This window comes from Hylobates moloch, unplaced genomic scaffold (genome assembly GCF_009828535.3).
Source record: "Hylobates moloch isolate HMO894 unplaced genomic scaffold, HMol_V3 SCAFFOLD_5, whole genome shotgun sequence".
Taxonomy (NCBI): Eukaryota; Metazoa; Chordata; class Mammalia; order Primates; family Hylobatidae; genus Hylobates; species Hylobates moloch.
In genome coordinates this window covers 39,199,458-39,217,944 of record NW_026652280.1, presented here as the reverse complement: position 1 = coordinate 39,217,944, position 18,487 = coordinate 39,199,458, and the positions used below count along the sequence as shown (strand labels likewise).

General features: G+C 34.4%; 1 non-coding gene across 1 annotated transcript; it reads left to right on the top strand.

Annotated features, from left to right (window-relative positions):
- The first annotated feature begins 14,976 nt into the window (after positions 1 to 14,976).
- On the top strand, positions 14,977 to 15,037 carry LOC116470028 (U7 small nuclear RNA). The gene has a single exon (XR_004248463.1). It is a non-coding gene; the product is annotated as a U7 small nuclear RNA (small nuclear RNA).
- The last annotated feature ends 3,450 nt before the right edge of the window (positions 15,038 to 18,487 follow it).

The window sequence follows — 18,487 nt, the reverse complement described above, 5'->3', positions numbered from 1 at the left end:
AAGTCTTACCCAAACACAGAGTAAAAGATAACTCAAAAGCCAGAGAGAGTGGTTCCTGATAACTAGGTATAAGGCAGAGAAACAGTGGACACTTGATAGGAAGTGAGAAAATATTTAAAAAACAAAAATTGTGCCAAGGGTGTGTGTGGTGGAAAGGGAAGGTAGAGGAGGAAATGAAACAGCTTTGGTATGCCTTCCATCATAGGGAAAAAAATTCATGCTCTTAGAGGTAGTGTAACAAAAAGGTTAGGAGAAGGCACGGAGTCTTTTCCTGTGTAACAGAGTATCTTCAGCCTTTTCTGGTCTCATGGAAGCAAGAGAAGTCAATCTACCAGCACTCAGTAATTCTATTCCAGCATATGTTGATAATAGACTGATTGCAACATCACACTTTTCTCTTAATGGGGAGATGAATCTTGAGTCTTCCAGAGGCATCTCAAGCACAAAATAAGGGTTATGAAGAGGAAAGCAAAGTGTTTGGTCTAAGAGACCCTGAACTACACATACACACACACACACACACACACACACACACACACACACATCAGACTGATCAAACTGTTTTGATAACTCTTAATAGGGTTTAAGTAAAATGGATGAAATTGTTATCCACAGTCTCATATTGCCTGTATATCTCAAGTTCCTCTGTTTCTTTTTTCTTGCTTTCCGTCTAGGAGGTTTTTAAAGCCAAATTATTTTATATTTAGATTATTTCAATGTTTGACAACTAAGTCAAGAGATACAACAGAATGAATCATAAACCAAATTCTCCTGTAATAAATGTTTTGTGACCTTAGTTCAGCTGATTATAAAGGGAGCTACTCTGATTCTTGTAGGTTATATAGTCTTTAGTCTCCAATACATTCCTTTGCACCAAAAGGAAGGTTATCTATTTCAATTTGGGAAAGTACACGGGTAGAGTAGACAGGTGATAAAACCTGTCAGTGTGGAATATCTCCATAATATACAAGAAGTAAAATTGCCCCAATTTCCCTTCTCTACACCAGATGCAGGTCTTCAGATTCATTGTCTCATTAGTTTAGGCTGTAATGAAAACTTACCATAGACTGGGTGGCTTATAAACAACAGAAATTTCCTTCTCACAGTTCTGGAGACTGAAGTCTGACGTTAGAGTGTCAGTATGGTTGGGTTCTGGTGAAGGCCCTCTTCTGATTTGCAGGCTACTGGCTTCTCTTTTTGTCTTCACTTGGCAGAAAGAAAGAGAGAGAGAAAGAGAGAGCACGAGCAAGAGTGAGTGTGCATACTAGCTCTCTGGCCTCTTGTATGGGTACTAATCTCATTCGTAAGGGCTACAACTTCATGACCTAGTTACCTTCCAAAGATATTTCCTCCGTATACCATCCCATTGGAAGTTGGAGTTCAACTTATGAAATCCTTTTGGTGAGACATAGACATGCAGTCCATAATACCCCCATATGCTAGGAAAATCTGGGAACATCATAACCATGCTTACACTGAGAAGGTGATTGTATTTGTTTTGGAGTCTTCAGAATTTCTGTTCAATAACTTCTGTGCTTTTATCATTTGATTTAAATCATTTTTTCCACTTCATTTCGTTTCTGCCTCATGAGGTTCTGGACATACCTGTGGGTATTGCCCTGGAATCATAGGTAACGCTGATAATAAAAGTCAGAACCTCTGCTTTCAGGTCTCATATCAGTCATTTCTACCTTAGTGGAAATTAAAACTGTAGATTTATTTCCCTGAGTTAACATGAATTCTTATCATTGGAGAAAATATTTGATGAAAAAATTTTGTCCCAGAAAAAGAGATCTCACACCTCAAAGAGTAGGTGGGAGTGATAATTTTAATAATGCAGAGACATAAGAAAATTGTGTGGCTTTGTGAATTAGAAACAAGAATATATTACAATTTCATCTTAGTTCTTTCTTGGGTATAATCTGTAAGGAAGCGCTGTAAACCCTGTGTCTCATAGCAGCCGGATTTTCATTTTAGTTTTTCTTTCTCTTTTTTCCTTTTGTTAATGAACTCTTTGGAAAGAAAACAATGGGAAAGGAAAGATAAAAAGAAACTGCAGCTCCATCAATTTTCTCATTGTGTCTCATTAGCTAAGAGACCAATGTTAGTACCTTTGTAATTTTTGTAGTATTGACTTTAGACTATTTTCAATTTGTGAAAATAAATGACTCCCTCCATTTCTCTTTGTTTCTTCGGAATAAGGAAATCCTATAGACTTAAGGCTGGTAATGGGTTAAGAATATTAAAGATGAATCCTACTGATAACCATAATAATGTTAGAGATTGTAATCTGTCAATTTTTGCTTTATGTACTTTTATGTTTTTAGTAATATACATGTTAAAAATATTATATCTTCATAGGAAATCATTCACTTTAACTTTACATAGTGTTCCTCATTGCCCCTAATATTTTTAACTTAAAGTATATTTTATCTGATATTATATAATCAGCTTTTTTCCCATCCTTTCACTTTCAGTCCTTCTGATAAATTGTAATCTAGATTTTTATCTCTGTAAACAGCATATAGTTAGATATATTTATTTTTAATTTTCTAATCTGAAATTAATTGTATTTTAATAAACATCTATTGACATTTACTTTATTTTCTGATATATTTGGGTTTGTTAAAACCAACTTATATTGTGTCCTCATTTTAACTATTCCTTTGCTTCATTTTCTCTTAAGTCTTTTACTGAATTTACCGTAGTTTTACTATTTTATTTTTATATCCTAGAGATATATAATTTTCCATTCTATTTCTCTTGTTTTAAAGGCCACACTTACGTTTTTAGAACACATACTTTACTTTAAAAAATTGAAAGTTATACACACTTCTTCCTCCTTATCAAAATAAAGCTCTATGATTGGCAAACCGAAATACATTTCAGATGTCACTGCTTCCTTACTGTCTTTCACTATCAAACATGTTAATCCTAAATGTGTGCTTTCTAAGCAGCTACTAAATTCAGCCACCATTAGGTGGGTTTTCTGTTTCTTTCAGCTGAAATTATTTCTAAAGTGTTTACAACTTCTCTTTCATATTGTGTGTGTCATGTCAAGCATTGAAAGTTCTTTTTTGTTTCTAGTTCAATATTCATTATTATTATTATTATATAGTATATGTTAATTTAGATTCCCCATTAGCTCTAGTAATTTAGTCATTAAATATTGCTTACAGCATTCCATTACCTCTATTAGGGTTATTGTTCTTCTTGAAGTCCATTCACAGTTCTTTCAATCTTTCAATACAAGGTTTATGAGTAGTAAATCCTCACCATTTGTTTCTTTTTTTTCCCTCATAAAATGACATTACTAGGGTTTTCACATCTGGCAGGGAGAATAGGCTCTAACAAATCATTTATCCTTCATATAATAACTATATGCTATGTATAAGACACAAATAAAAAATAACTCAAGTGCAAATTTCTGATATCTCTAGGGCATAAATCTAAATAAAAAGAAAATATTGGAGGGGATTTGAACCTTAGAAGAAACTAGCATGAGTAAGTTTAAGATTGTGAAAGTTGTCATAATTAAAATGGAGTTGCTAGTTCTAAAAATAGGGACACACAGAGCCAGGGAAGTCCACAAGGGGAGAGTTCTCATGCACAAATACCTGATAACACAATCACAAAAGAATCTGCAAAAACCATTACCTTACACAAAGGTCATCACAACCTTATACGAAAAAATACTTCTGCAAGGGCATCTTCCCAACAATAGGCTGTATAATTTCAGACTGGCACCACCTCTTGTGTTGATCTTCTTAGCTAAGAACAATTAATTCAAAACAATTGTATATATTTAATTTTTTCTTTAAAAAATGTTTTTTTATCTCCCTGAATATGCACATAATTCATCATAGTACATGTATTCTCATTGCAATGCTTATTCCCAAATAGATGTCATTTTCTTTTAGAGAGTCTCTCTGTTTGTTATTTAGGTTGACAAGATGTACACCCTAGAGCAAGAACTAAAAAGCAATATTGTAAAGGTATGTGTGTGTGTGTGTGTAGTTAAAACAGAATTTTAAACACAACAAAAGCAAACCTCAAATAATGTAAAAGAAAATAGGAAAAATAAAAGAGGCTAAAAAGAGAGGAGATAAACAAAAATAAATTATAAAATGGTAGACTTAAAATTGTTTCTGTTAATTGCATTGTTATTACTAGATGTTAATATACTAAAAATTTCTATTAAGAGGCAGAGATTATCAGACAGGATATAATAGTAAGGCCCAACTCTATACTTCTTATAAGAGAAACACTTTAAAGACAGACAGTAGAAAGTAAATGGATGAAAACTATATGCATGTAGACAGAAAGCAGAAAAGGTTGAAGTTGCTGTACTAAAATCAGATATAATAGACTCCAAGGCAAAGCATTATATCAAACACATTAAAAAATTAGTGATTTATCAAGAAGATATAATAATTGTTAGTGAGAATGTGTAAAACATAATTTCAAAATACATGAAGCAAAAATTGACTGTAAATACAAACTTATAATTTCATTGTCAAAGTAGAAAATTTTAACATTTCTTTCCCAGCAATTGATAAAAACAACTAGATCTAGAGAAAAATATCAATAAAGACACAAGGACAACATTATCCACTCTCTTACCTAATTGTGTCTTAATAAAATAAATGATTGTATAGAAGGAATATCCTCCAAGCACAATAGAATTAAGAAATCAATTAAAATATGTTATGTAATAAAATATTTAGAAATTAATCAACAAATTTTTAAAGCTTATTAGTCACAAAATAAATCACAAAGAAATTACAATATATTTCAAATGAAATAAAATTAAAATACATGACAATTTGAGGGATACAGGCAAGACAAAGCTCAGAAAAATGTAAAGCTTTAAATATATACAGAAAACATGGAAAATTTAAAATCAATGATTTAATATTTTACTTCCAAAAGCTACTAAAAGAACAAAGTAAAGCCAAAGTAAGCAAAGAGGAGAAAATAAAGCTATCAGCTTAAATCAATGAAATTGAAAACAGATATACAATAAAACAGCTTAACAAAATGATGAGTTGGGATATGTCTAGCAATTCTGAATAACAATAAAAAGAGAAAACACAAAACATTAATATCAGGAATAAAAGAAGGATAGTTACTAAAGATGCTATATATACATATAAAAATATTAAAATGTTATAAAACCATTCATGCCAATTTAGTAGAAATAAACACATTTCTTTAAAAAATAGCACTAGCAAAAATTTACACAAGGTGAAACAGGAAGAATAAATAGCCCTCTATCTATTAAAGTATGTGAATTAACTACCAAAGATTTCTCACCAAGTAAATTCCTAGCCCAGGATTTTCCAGTGAATTATATAAAACATTCAATAAGAACACCAATCATAATGTCCCTTAGGAAAAGAAAACACCTTCCAAATTGTTTTATAATGTAAACATAACATTGTTTAAATTTATTATTTTGTTTTAGATTCAGGGGGTACATAGGCAGCTTTCTTAAATGGGTGTATTGTATGATGATGAGGTTTGAGCTCCTAATGATCTCATTACCCAAGTAGCAAACGTATTACAAAATAAGTAGTTTTTTAACCCTTTGCCCCCTACTTTGGAATCCTCAGTGTTTACTGATCCCATCTTTCTGCCCCTGTGTACCAAATATTTAACTCCCATTTACAAGTGAGAACATATGGTATTTAGCTTTCTATTCCTGTGTTAATTTGCTTGGGATAATGGCCTCCAATTGCATCTATGTTTCTACAAAGAACATTGTTTTCTTTTTTATGGCTGTGTAGTATTCCATGGTGTATATGTACTACATTTTCTTTACCCAATCCACTGTTGATAGGTACCTGGGTTGATTCTATGTCTTTGCTATTGTGAATAGTGCTGCAATAAGCATTTGCGTACAGGTGTCTTTTTGGTAGAATGATTTATTTTCTTTTGGGTATATGCCTAGGAATGGGGTTCTTGGTTTAAATGGTAATTCTCTTTTTATTTCTTTGAGAAATCTCCAAACAGCTTTCCACAGCGACTGAACTAATTTCTATCCCTACCAACAGTGTGTATGCATTCCCTTTCCCATGCAACCTCACCAGCATCTTTTATTGTTTGACTTTTTAATAATAGCCAGGCAGGCCCAGTGGCTCATGCCTATAATTCCAGCAGTGTGGGAGGCTGAATTGGAGAATCACTTGAGCCTAGGAATTTGAGACAAGCCTGGGCAATATAGGGAGACCCTGCCTCCACAAAAATTTAAAAAATTAGCTGGTCATGGTGTGATCCTAAGTACTTGAGAGGCTGAGGTAGGAGGATTGCTTCAGCCCAGAATATAGAGGCTACAGTAAGCTGTGATTGCACCACTGTACTCCAGACTGGATGACACACCAAGATCCTGTCTCAAATAATAAAAATAATAATAACCATTCTGACTGGTATGTGATGGTATCCCATTGTGGTTTTGATTTTCATTTCTCTGACGATTAGTGATGTCGAACACTATTTTCATATATATACTTAACATAATCTTGAGAGCAAAATTCAACAGATATTACAGAAATAAAGAAAAAAATAAAGAGAAAAGGAAGAAGAAAAGAAGAAAGTAAATGAAGGAAGGAAGGAAGAAAAAAATTATAAACAGATGACCTTCTTAAATAAAGTTGTGAATATGTTTAGCAATATATAAGCAAATGTAATACATAAAATAGTTTAAAAAGATAATACATCATAACCAGACATGTAGGGTAGTTTCAAAATCATTCAATCTAATTCATCATATTTACAAAATAAAAGAAAAAAATGATGGTTCTTTCAAAAGATGAGAAACACACATTGGAAAAATTCAGTACTCATTCATGATAAAAAGTGCTCAGCAAACTTGATATAGGTGTGTAGAAGGGCATTTCTTCAGGTTGATCCAGAGCATCTTAAACAAACAAAGAAACAAAACCTGCAACTTAATTTCTACTTAATGGTGAAATATAGAACATGTTTTTCCCCTAAAATAAAAGAAAAAGCTTAGGAAGAACATACTTTAACATTTCTATTCAACATTGTGCTGGAGGACCCAGCTATTGCAATAATGCTAATTTTAAAAATTAAAAACAAAAAGAATGGAAAGAAGTTGCAGTTGACATTATTATTTACTGATGTCTGCTGACTGTTGCTTATGGTAGATATGCTTTTGTGTGTTAAATAGTTTTTAAGTTTAAACACACCTTCAATGAGGATACAGAACTTCCTGGACTTTGAATCTGTCTCTGCAGAAGTTTTCATATATTTTTGAAAAGGAACCTACATTATCACCTGGTAAACTCCACTTATAGCATTTCCTTGTCTTTGGAACAAGATCCAATATCTTGATATTTGAAGACAGGGAAAAGGCTGAGAGAAGCTTCCTTGGGGCTTTTATGACAATGGTTAAAATTTAAAAATTTTTTCCCCATGGAATATCCTTTAACATGAAATCAAAATGTATTTATTTATTTAATAGTATTAACTTTGCTCTTGCCCCTACATTTTTTTCAGTAACAGTTTCAACCTCATTTGTTATTTATTTTCAGATTTTTTAATTGTATTTTTAATTGACATAAATTGTGTAAATTCATGGGGTACATACTGATGTTTTGATACATATAATGTATAGTAATCAGATCAGGATAATTAGCATGTCCATCAACTCAAATATTTATAATTTCTTTGTGCTGGGAATGTTCAATGTCCTCCTTCTAGCTATTTGAAACTATATAATATGTTATCTTTAGTTACAGTGGTCCCACAGTGGTATAGAACACTAGAACTATTTCTCCTATCTAGCTGCAGTTTTGTATCCTTTAACAAATCTCTCCCTATCTCTCCCTTCTCCACTGTTTCCAGCTTCTAGTATTTTCTGTTCTACTTTTTACATCCATGAGATCAACTTTTTTTTTTAGCTTCCACATATGAGAGAGGATATGCGGTGTTTAACTTTCTGTTTCTGGCTTATTTCACATAACATAACATCCTCTGGTGCTATCCATGTTTCCTCGAATGACAGGTTAAGCTTTTTCTTATCCATTCTTTAACTAGTTTCATCCAGGCAATTCATTTATAAATTCTTGCCTTGCACGTGTCTGAAGCTTAGACTTCCTTAACTGTATGGGCATTAACAGCCATATGCTTACATGCCATTGACACCATATCTGCCATGAAAACAATTATCTCTAGGTCTTACTGTCTTTGATTCCAGCAACTAGAAATTTATTGTGGAATTTTTCTTGTTGCTGTTGTTTGGGTGTTTGTTGTGGTTTCTCTACAAAGTCTCAGCAATGCATTACTACTATTTTATGTGACTATAATTCATGAGCATTTTAGATGTTTCGAAAGTGTTTTCCAGTTGTTTTTGTTTGCTGTCTTATAAAAACTAGAAATCTTTTTCGTTATAATAAACATTTTAAATATTTTTATTTTTAATAACACATGGGGAATGATAATACATTCCATTAAAAATAAGAATATAATTGTTTAATAGTAAATATATACTTGTAGTACAGTCATAGTAACCAAGTTAAAAGTAATAGTTTTTATTGTTCTAGTCAATCATTATATAGTAAGTATATCCTACATTTGCAATTGAGTAAATAAAAGAGTTGTTGAGACTAAAAGCAATATTGAAAAATTAGCAAATGCACAATGAAAATGTCAGAAAACACACCAGCCATTCTAATACTTTGCAGAGCTATCCTGTGGAATATAAATTGAGTGAAGAAGATTTTCTATGAAACTCTAGGATCTATTTGAAAATTATTTCAAAAAGTTAATCTATTGAAGTTTTCAATGCCAAAAATTTTGTGTCCAATTTCTCTCTGTATATTGGTGAAACAAGGAGTCTGGCAATTTACATTGGGACAAATAATTAACACTGTCAACCCCACTGAAGTGAAGAAAGAATAAAAAAATTATAGGCCCAAGTTATCACTCATTTTTTTTCCAAATACTGTAGGACCTCAGTATTCATGGGTTCCACAGACGGATTCAACTAACCATGCATCAAATGTATTTGGAAAAATAAAAATGAATGTACAACAATAAAATAATACAAATAAAAAATAATACAGTATAGCAACTATTTACAAAGCATTTTCATTAAACTAGGTATTATAAGTAATCTTGAGATGATTTAAAGTATGTAAAAGAATATACCTAGATTATATGCAAATATGACATCATTTTATATAAGGGACTTGAGCATCCAAGTATTTTGGTATCTGCAGGGATCCTGGAACCAATATCTTGTTAGATACTGAGGGAGAATTGCATTAACTTTTCCAGCCACAGAGCCTGTTCAGTAGATGTGACTACTAGAGATGAATGTGGCATTTGCTTCTGTGATCATTTTTTTCATCTTCTCAATTTCCAAAAAATGACTGATCCAGTAGAGCTGGCTCTGGTGCAGTGAAATTTTAGGTCATTCAGGAAAGGATTATGTTTATATTGTTTAACTGATTGCAAAATGGATTTAGTGAGTGATGAAGAGTGACAGAAAACACGTGTACATTAAAGTAGATGATAGGATATTGAAAATATTATTGTAACTTATTAAGTATTGATTTTCCCAGATTTCTTGATATTGCTTGACACAAACAAATGGTAGAAGTAAAGGAGCCTGATAAATGTGAGATGGAGGAGACACAGTGGTGAGAGTGAAGAACTACCGATTTGGATTCAGGTGTTATAATCCCCTGAACACACAAGAAAGCAAATGCAACAAAATGACTATACACAGGAAGTATAGGCAAGATGCATGATAGGATAAAATCAGTTTCAAAAAGACCGTGGTTTCAAAGTTTTAGAAATGTTTAATGTCATTGTATTCTTTTCTTTCAGTTCTGTATTCCACCTATAGTTGAAGTGGAATATTCTCGATAACTAAACTCCAACAAGATCTTCCTATGGCACACGTATTCTACTCAGAAAAAGGTGAACAAACTCCTTCTTTAAAAAACTGTGATAACATGTATTTTTTAAATTTACATACAATTCACTTCTGCAAGACATTGCTGCCTCAGTCTGACTGCTATGGAAGAGGAGGACAGGGCTCATCCTTTTATCAAAATTCTGCTTTTTGGTATCTGTAACTCTAATCTGAAGTTCTCAGTGCACAGGTTGCACATCTTGCAGCGAATACATTTTCTCTTTTTTGACTGCCACTTATATTCTCTCAGTACCTAGAATTGTCTGATTGTTTATATGTATTATTTTAAAAATTAATTTCCTTCAACAGTTATCTATTTAAACAAGACCCTGATTTTTTCTGGATTTTACTGTGGCAGTTACTCTGTAACTTATCTTTTATTTGTGCATCAAAGCAGGTCCATTCTGAGGAGTGCAGTCATATGCACATTCCTAGTACATCCATGTACAACGCAACAATTCATCACTCACCTAACATTCTGTGATGTTTTGTTGTTCCATTCCTTTGCTCTTGTTGTTTCCTCCACGAAGACACTTTTCCTCTATTTCCATCAATCAATTTCCATTCTCACCCTTCAACACCCAAACGCAAATGTCATGAACTCAGTAAACTGCATAATCAAGCTCCTATATTTTGCTTAAAGAAACTTATGTCTAGGGCTTGTTGAGATCAAGATACTTAAGTTGATGTTCAAAAAGCAACTAAACCATAGTTTTGTTATTTTCTTTTCAAGAAAAAGTCTATCTTGAAGACAAGTGTTTGAAAGCCATCTACGTATACTTGATGAACTTGCATGAGGCAGTAGATCTGTCAGGGAGATTTTAGAGCATTCAGCAAATGGCAGTGCCTTTCCATTGCATACAACATAAGTCCAAACTCCTGAATTGGCCATGCGAAACCTCGGATTTCTGGCCCCAGTTTAATTTCCAAACTTCCTTGCTATTTTTTTAACTGAACATCTGCATTCATCAGTAGGTTCTTTGTTTTAGAATACTCCTTACTCTGTATATTAAAGATAGTCTATGATTTTTTTAAGAATGTTCTTCTGACTCTTGTCTAGATTAATCCTATTTGTTTTTTAAGGAACTGCTTATATTTTACCTGTTCTGTGAGGCTGCTTCTAACTTCACCACAATCTCCTCCAATAGGAAATATTAATATCGTTATCATATTTTGAATGTTATTATTTAGGATCATGGAATTGTTGAACTATATGAGGCTCCATTAATTAGATGAAGAAAGGAGATGAAGAAATTCATCCAAGCTCACACAGTTTGTACAAAATTTTGACACGATTTTGTGTCAGAACCTCCATTAGAGATAAGCTCTCTTCTACTAATGAAATCTCTTCCATTGAATGTTTACATCTACAGAACTTTCCATTACTAATTAACTTTGTAAGAACGTAGGCTTTCTTTCTCTCCTCATGTCAGCTGTAAGCATACTAAATGCCCAGTTCAAGTTTTAAACTCCTTTTATTGAGCGCAATATTTGGCAAACTAAGTACTTGGCAGAATAACTTCTGCATAGTATATACTTAAAGCAGTTTTATTTCTTTTATTAAAAAAACAGTGATTGATATTAAATTTTAGGCTATATCCAAGTTACTTAACAATGTCCCTTTACTACTTTTCCTCATCTGCTAAACAGTAGAAAAATCTGGATCACTCCTACTTGTTTTTTTGTAGCCTACTTATTTTTACTGTAGTAATTACTGTTTGGGAAGCTTTTGAAGTCTTGGCCAATACCAATTCTGGCAGGTAAAGCATTTTCAGCTAAAATGTGGAAAATAGATTTAGAATCTCATCTCTGTGTCAGCACATAGTATTTTAAAACTAATCTATTTGGTTGCATTTTTTTTCCCATTTTGTCAAACATCAAGGACACACACCGGAAGTCATTTCTCTCCAGATTTATTAGATTCTTGGTTTGCTGAATAAAGAAAAATAATATTTAGCTCAGATTATTTATACACTATAAAAACTATAGATTTATTACTTCTATTAATAGTATTAATTACAAGACTTTATGTAGTGTTTCACTGTACACAAATTAATGACATATTGTATGAAATAGCTATTATTAGACCTATTTTACTGGTGAGGAAACTGAGACCAGATGAGTTTCAGTAATTTGCTCAGAAATTCCCAAGCTAGTAAACAAAGATGGATTAGAACCCAATTCTCTTGCCTTTATTCCCTGTCCTCCTCCTATTACTTCATGGCCTGTCCTCAATTGGCAAAGCAAGGCCCATTTTGGCCGTGAAATGAAGATAGCCTATAATTGCTGCCAAGGAGGCATATTGAGTAGGCTGTACTGAATCTTTCGGTCGCATCAGGTTCTGCTGTGCATGTATGAATTCTGCCAGAATCAGCTTCTATCATCAAGATGTTCATTTTCCAGAGATGAAATTTAATGGAATGAAATTTCCTATAGCCCATGGTTAGTGGATAGGAAATAAAATAAAAATACTCTGTGTTGGATAACCTCCACAAAAAGATTGAGAAAATTCTCATAGTCACTACAGGAAAACTTCAATTTGGCTGAACTCAATTCTGAATCACAAAATCTTAATTAATGGGAAAAGTTAGGGAGAATAGGAGTATGACAGAAAAATAAATGAGCAGTGGTGTGTGTGTTTGTGTGTGTGTCTAACTTACATTCTAAACCTTTCTTTAAGTATTTGCCTCTTTCAAAAAGTTTCCCACTGATCTTAGATATATCATATCCTGGTTGGCTAGATCAATTGAACATTACGGAAGCATTTAGGAAGGAGTAGGAAGTACTTAATAATGATTTTCAAGTTTTCAGGCTTGAGACTGTAGGAGAATGGTGGAGGCATTCATTAGCTTTTTTTTTTTCTTTAATTTAATTGGTATGACAGGTGTTCATAGTGCAATTTTACAGGAAATAGAGGAGGGAAGGCAGTTATAGGAACCATTAAAATGAGCAAAAAGCTCAATTCACACATAGGATTGAAAATGAGAAATTCTGGGATATCTTTCTCGATCTTTCATTTTGCAAACTCAGGCACTCTCTGTCACACAGTAGGAAAGATGGAGCTGGCATTCTGTCATATTTCCTTTTTTAATTCTTGTGATAAAAATCTCTTCTAGCTTCCTATTTGCCTGTCTTCAGCTGTCCAAGCCTACTCGAACAGGCTTTATAGACTTCCCGGCCTCTGTAATTTAATTATGAGATGTTTGGTGGCTGCCATTCCTTTAAAGAGCAAATCCTGCAGCATATCCAACTGCCGAATTAGAGCTCATATCATAGGCTGCTGACAACAGCAAACTTAGCAACACAAAGATTCTTAGATCTTCTAGTTACCAACCTTATCAAAAGTCGTGCTTGTGCAGGCCTTGACTTCATTATTCCATGAAGGAAAGGAAGAAAAGTCAGATAGATGACAGTTTTTTGTTTCTTTTCCACCTCCATGAAGTCTTCCTAGATATATTAAGAAGATACTGACAAATTTCTGTGTCTCTGGCTTTCTCCTTGCTATTCCCCTATGTCACCATTCTAAAAATGTGCTTTCCCTGAATATGTTTTTGATATAAAATCCTCATTTATTTGTGTAGTATCAAAACTCATTTGTGCATATGGGTTTACCAGCAGCAAAAATGTAATGCCAAGCTGGGTCTGCCCTGTGGTCACTTGATGTTTACTTATCTAATGCAAACTAATTTCATTGTTTGTCCAAGGAAAACATGTCTAAAAAGGAAAATCTGTAATTAAAACGTTCTCACAGGCATTCCAAAGTTGAATGGGAGCAAAGAGCATACAATATATTGGTTTAGATGATCAGAACCATTTCCTCTCTCTACCAAAACAAATAATATAGCACTATGTTTATTTTTCTTTAGGATATTTCAACTACCCCCAAAACTGCCAAAAACCAAAATTTATCCTGGAGTACAACAAATATTTCCACAATTTCTTCTACATCCTATTATCGTGACTGGTAATATACAAATGTAGCATACTATATATATTAGGTCATGCCCATTTAATATGCATAATAAATAGAAACTGAGTACTTTAAAAACAAATTTTCTTTTTTTAATTTTCTTTATTCTGGATGTCCTGCATTTTTATCTGCCCAGTATGGAAATTCTCTTTATTTATTTTATTTTATTTATTTATTTTTTATAGAGATGTGGGTCTCCCTGTGTTGCCCAGTCTGGTCTCGAACTCCTGGGCTCAAGGGATTCTCCCACCTCCGCCTCTCAAAGTGTTGGGATCACAGGCATGAACCATCATGCCCAGCTTAACCAAATTTTCATTTTACTGATTCTTTAACACTCAAAGCAACTAAAACATCAATTTATTATTTTTATTATTATAAAAGTTCTTATTCCTATTTAAAGAACTATATGTTTCAGGCTGAGCATGGTGGCTCACACCTGTAATCCCAGCAGTTTGGGAGGCCAAGGTGGGCAGATCACCTGGGGCCAGGAGTTCGAGGCCAGCCTGGCCAGCATAGTGAAATCCTGTCTCTACTAAAAATACAAAATTTAGCTGGGTGTAGTGGCCCATGCCTGTAATCCCAGCTTCTTGGGAGGCTGAGGCAGGAGAATCGCTTTAGCCTGGGAGGCAGAGGTTGCAGTGAGGCGAGATCTCATCACTGCACTCCAGCCTGGGTGACAGAGCAAGATTCTTTCTCAAAACAAAACAAAACAAAAACAAAGAAAGAAATATATGGTTTCTCCTGCTCTACATGCTCCATTCTGTCCACTTGGCTGTAATTTGGAGAAGAATACTAAGTAGTGGAGATAGGGGAAGAGAGAAAAGGAACAGAGAGAAGGAGACCCAGAGGAGACAGAGCTGAAGCCGAAGTCTTTGGAGGATTTTTCAACCTGTGCTGCAAAACTGCATTTGAATTTTGATGTCACTTAACCCTCAGAGTCTCAGGAAGCTAGATAACGACCAAAATCTCTATACTATGATGACTAAAACCATAGAAACGATCATTATTGCTACATTTGTGTTGTGAGCAAAGTGTAAATAAGCTTAAAAACTAGCAATGCCAGTGTTACAGCTTTTTTACAATTTATCTAGCAGGTTTTCCAGTCTTTATCAGAAACCTCCTCCCAATCCCCCTCAAAACAAACAAACAAATAAACAAACAACAACAACAACAACAACAAAAAACTAGCAATGCCAGCTGTTCCATGAAGTCTGAAGTACAGTTTTCCTGGGTAAATGTTAAGGAATGCTGGCTCCCATTGTTTGGGATGGATGTTCACATGGGCTTTTTAGAAATCGGCCGACTGCATTGTTATATGGATATACAGCTATGTTAATATCTTAATATCTATAAACTCTGTTTGGAAAATTAATAAATTCTTTAGTACTTATCAGAAAACAGATAACTAGAGGGACTCAGAAGACAATCTCTCTTCTAAAAGTAAATAATGTTGTAGAGATACCTTCTAAAATCACCAGTTACAAGTAAAATACATTTAAATTTTGGGAGACGATTTGCTTTCCCAGTTTCTGGGCTATCAATGCTGCACTCATTATATTTAAAGCTCGTTGAGGAATCTTAAGCATGAAACATTCCCCATAAAACTAAATTCTATTCTAGCTCATTCAACCTCAAAGGTCATAGTTGTGGCTTCCTTCCCTATAATCATTGCTGTAGAGTAACACACCTGCTGTGTGGTACTACAAGGCACAGTCTGGTAGAAAAAAAAAAAAACCTGAATAACAATTCTGAGATTCATAAATGCATCCTCATGATGACACCCTGCCACCAGAGGCACAGACAACAGAGATAACCCAGCTGGTGTGACTTACTTTCCAAGGCCATAACCCTAATGCATCCCAGTGGGGGGAAATGAAAAGAGATTTATTATTAGTTCTGAGCTAATGCTGATCAATGAGCAAAATGCCATGAAGCTGTGGCCAAGGCAATATATGTTGTCCAAGAAAAAATAAAGGAAAGTATGAGGGGAAAAAAAGCCTGCAATATGCAAGAGAAATAGAGGGGAGAATAAAATCTCTTTTGTTAGGAAACCATCCCTCATGACCAAGAGTGGCGCTACACCATCTGTTCACGATACTGCCGTCTCACAGTGCAAATGCCTGTCATGTACAACAAGCAGTCGAAGCATTAGGAAAAGCGGACATTTCCAAGGTAATTTTTCCAATATAAAGTAAGTTTATCAGCAATCTGCAGCCCTCTCTTTTACTTCACATTCACAAGCCTTTGATCTATAAGGGCAAACTCCCTATGGAGCCACATCCTGTTGCTGAGGGTGAAAAGGACAGAAATTACAGGCCTGAGGGAAGGGGTGAGACAGACACAGAGTGGCAAAAGAGAGATACAGGGAAAGTGGGCATGGCCACTAGAGCCCTGTGGAAATGTATTTAATATATGGCATTCCTATTCACCTTGCTGTGAGATCAGGTTTGCATCTTAATTACCAGCTGGCATTCCCAAAATATCCTTCCACCCACGGGGGAACTGTTGTGGAAGATTTTGAGCAGTGGCAATGCTAATGACAAGAGTAAATATCTTGGGCAGTACGAAATGCGACTGTCATATGCAAGTGCATACAGCAGCAAGTTGAATGGCCAGGAGAAAAGTTACAACAAAGGAAAAAGTGAAGTGTTCACAGAAACAAAGATTAGGGCTGTAGGAATGCTGAGTCTGAGAAGATGAAGAACAGGGAGGATGCTAGAAGCAGATCTCAACAAATGGTCTGTTCTTAGTAGAAACCCCGGGTTGCAGGGTAAACAGTTTCCCACGAAGCAAGAACCAGGAAATGCACTAGATCAGAGGAAGAAGAGAAGGTATGCAAGGACATGGTCACTAACAGAGACCTTGGTAGCTAATGTGGTTCTGTTCCCTCTCACCTCCCCTTATTTTTCTCTTTCCCTGTTGAGAGGTTGCCCTAAGCAAAATAAGCTAGGAGGCTGACAACTGATGTCAATTCACAACAGCTGGCCCGATAGCAACTATGGGTACAGGGGACAAAGAGAGAGAAATCACAGAAGGTGCTCCCCTACAAAGGCACTCATACGGTGTTGTATGTTAAAACATAAACATCGTTAGCTAATGCCAGGGTTTACTACACACAGCACAAACTTGCCTAGAGGTTAAACTTATGCACTAAGATGAACAGGAGTTTGAATCCTAACTCTGTCTCTCGAGAAAACTGTGGCCTTGGGCAAATTACTGAACCTGGAATATCTAGACTATAAAGATGACAATAAACACCTTACAGAGATATTTTAAAAATTAAATTAAATGATTATGTAAAATTCTTACCAGAGTATGTTCATTTAGTCAAATGTTTTTTCTAGTAGGTCCACTATGGGACAAGCACTGCCCTAAGCATCAAGGATTTGAGACTGGACAAGAAAATCTCTGTCTTCACATTCTGATGTGGACATAAAGTTATCAGCACATAAATATCAGCTTTTGTTCTTATTATTTAATGTATCATAGAAATGAGTATAATTGTTATTTTTATTATTCATTTTTTCCACAGCTATGATGAGAAGCAATGTGCTCAGTTCTATCCAAAGAAATAAAGAGGTGACTCAAACGATAAAGACAACTAAATGTTGATGTAAAAGAAAGGCAGCACAGAGGAAGGGTGGAAGGAAGGAAGGGAGGGAGGGAGGGAGGGAGGGGAGGGGAGGGGAGGGGAGGAAATGTGGAACTATTAGAAAAACCTTGGTGAAGAATGTGATTCTAGAGAATGTGATTCTGGAGACTTGAGTTCTGGGAAACAGCCTCTTGGAAGGTTGGTGAAATAAAACGTGGAACATACTTGGTTGGGAGCTAACACATGGAAACTAGATATTAGTAGTAGTGAATCTACCCCACATCAGGAATTTCCTAACTGTAGGTGAGCTTGTTAACGTCTCAATTATCATCTGATCTATCAAAATCAGTATGATTTGCATTCAGTCCATTAATTATGTGTTGATCCTTAGAAATAATAGGTGTAAAATGATGGTCAACATGGAGAAACTTATATTCCATGTAAACATAAAGTACCAATAATATTCTGGAATAGTTTTGGGTCATAGAACATTTTAATGGCACAAAATGATTTGGGAAGCTCTGGGGAAACAACTTTATTGTGATCTTATTGTCAGACCACACTGTTCTGTGGAAGTGATTCTTTCTTAAACTTGGGGTAAGATTTGAGGCAGGCCCACATCTCTATGCCCTCAAATAATCACGCATTATTGCATTTATGAGAATTTTTTAAAATACTAAGCAAACATCATAATGTCTTTTTTCTTGTTTTTGCAAAACTATCTTTTTTTCTTTACATAAACACTATGTAATGCAGCTGGGCTGTTATTCATATGTCATTTAATTGTATTTTCTATTAAATTATTGTTTGTTTACATCTGTTTTCCAAATTGAGATTGGTCCATTGTTTTTGGTTTGAGGCAAACTTTGTCAAGTTATAGAATCTGCCTTGTTTGCTTTTGAGAATTAATTTAAACCTCTTCATTATTTAATGTGATGAATAGTTTATGTACCGTATGTACTACCTGCTTACTAGAAGT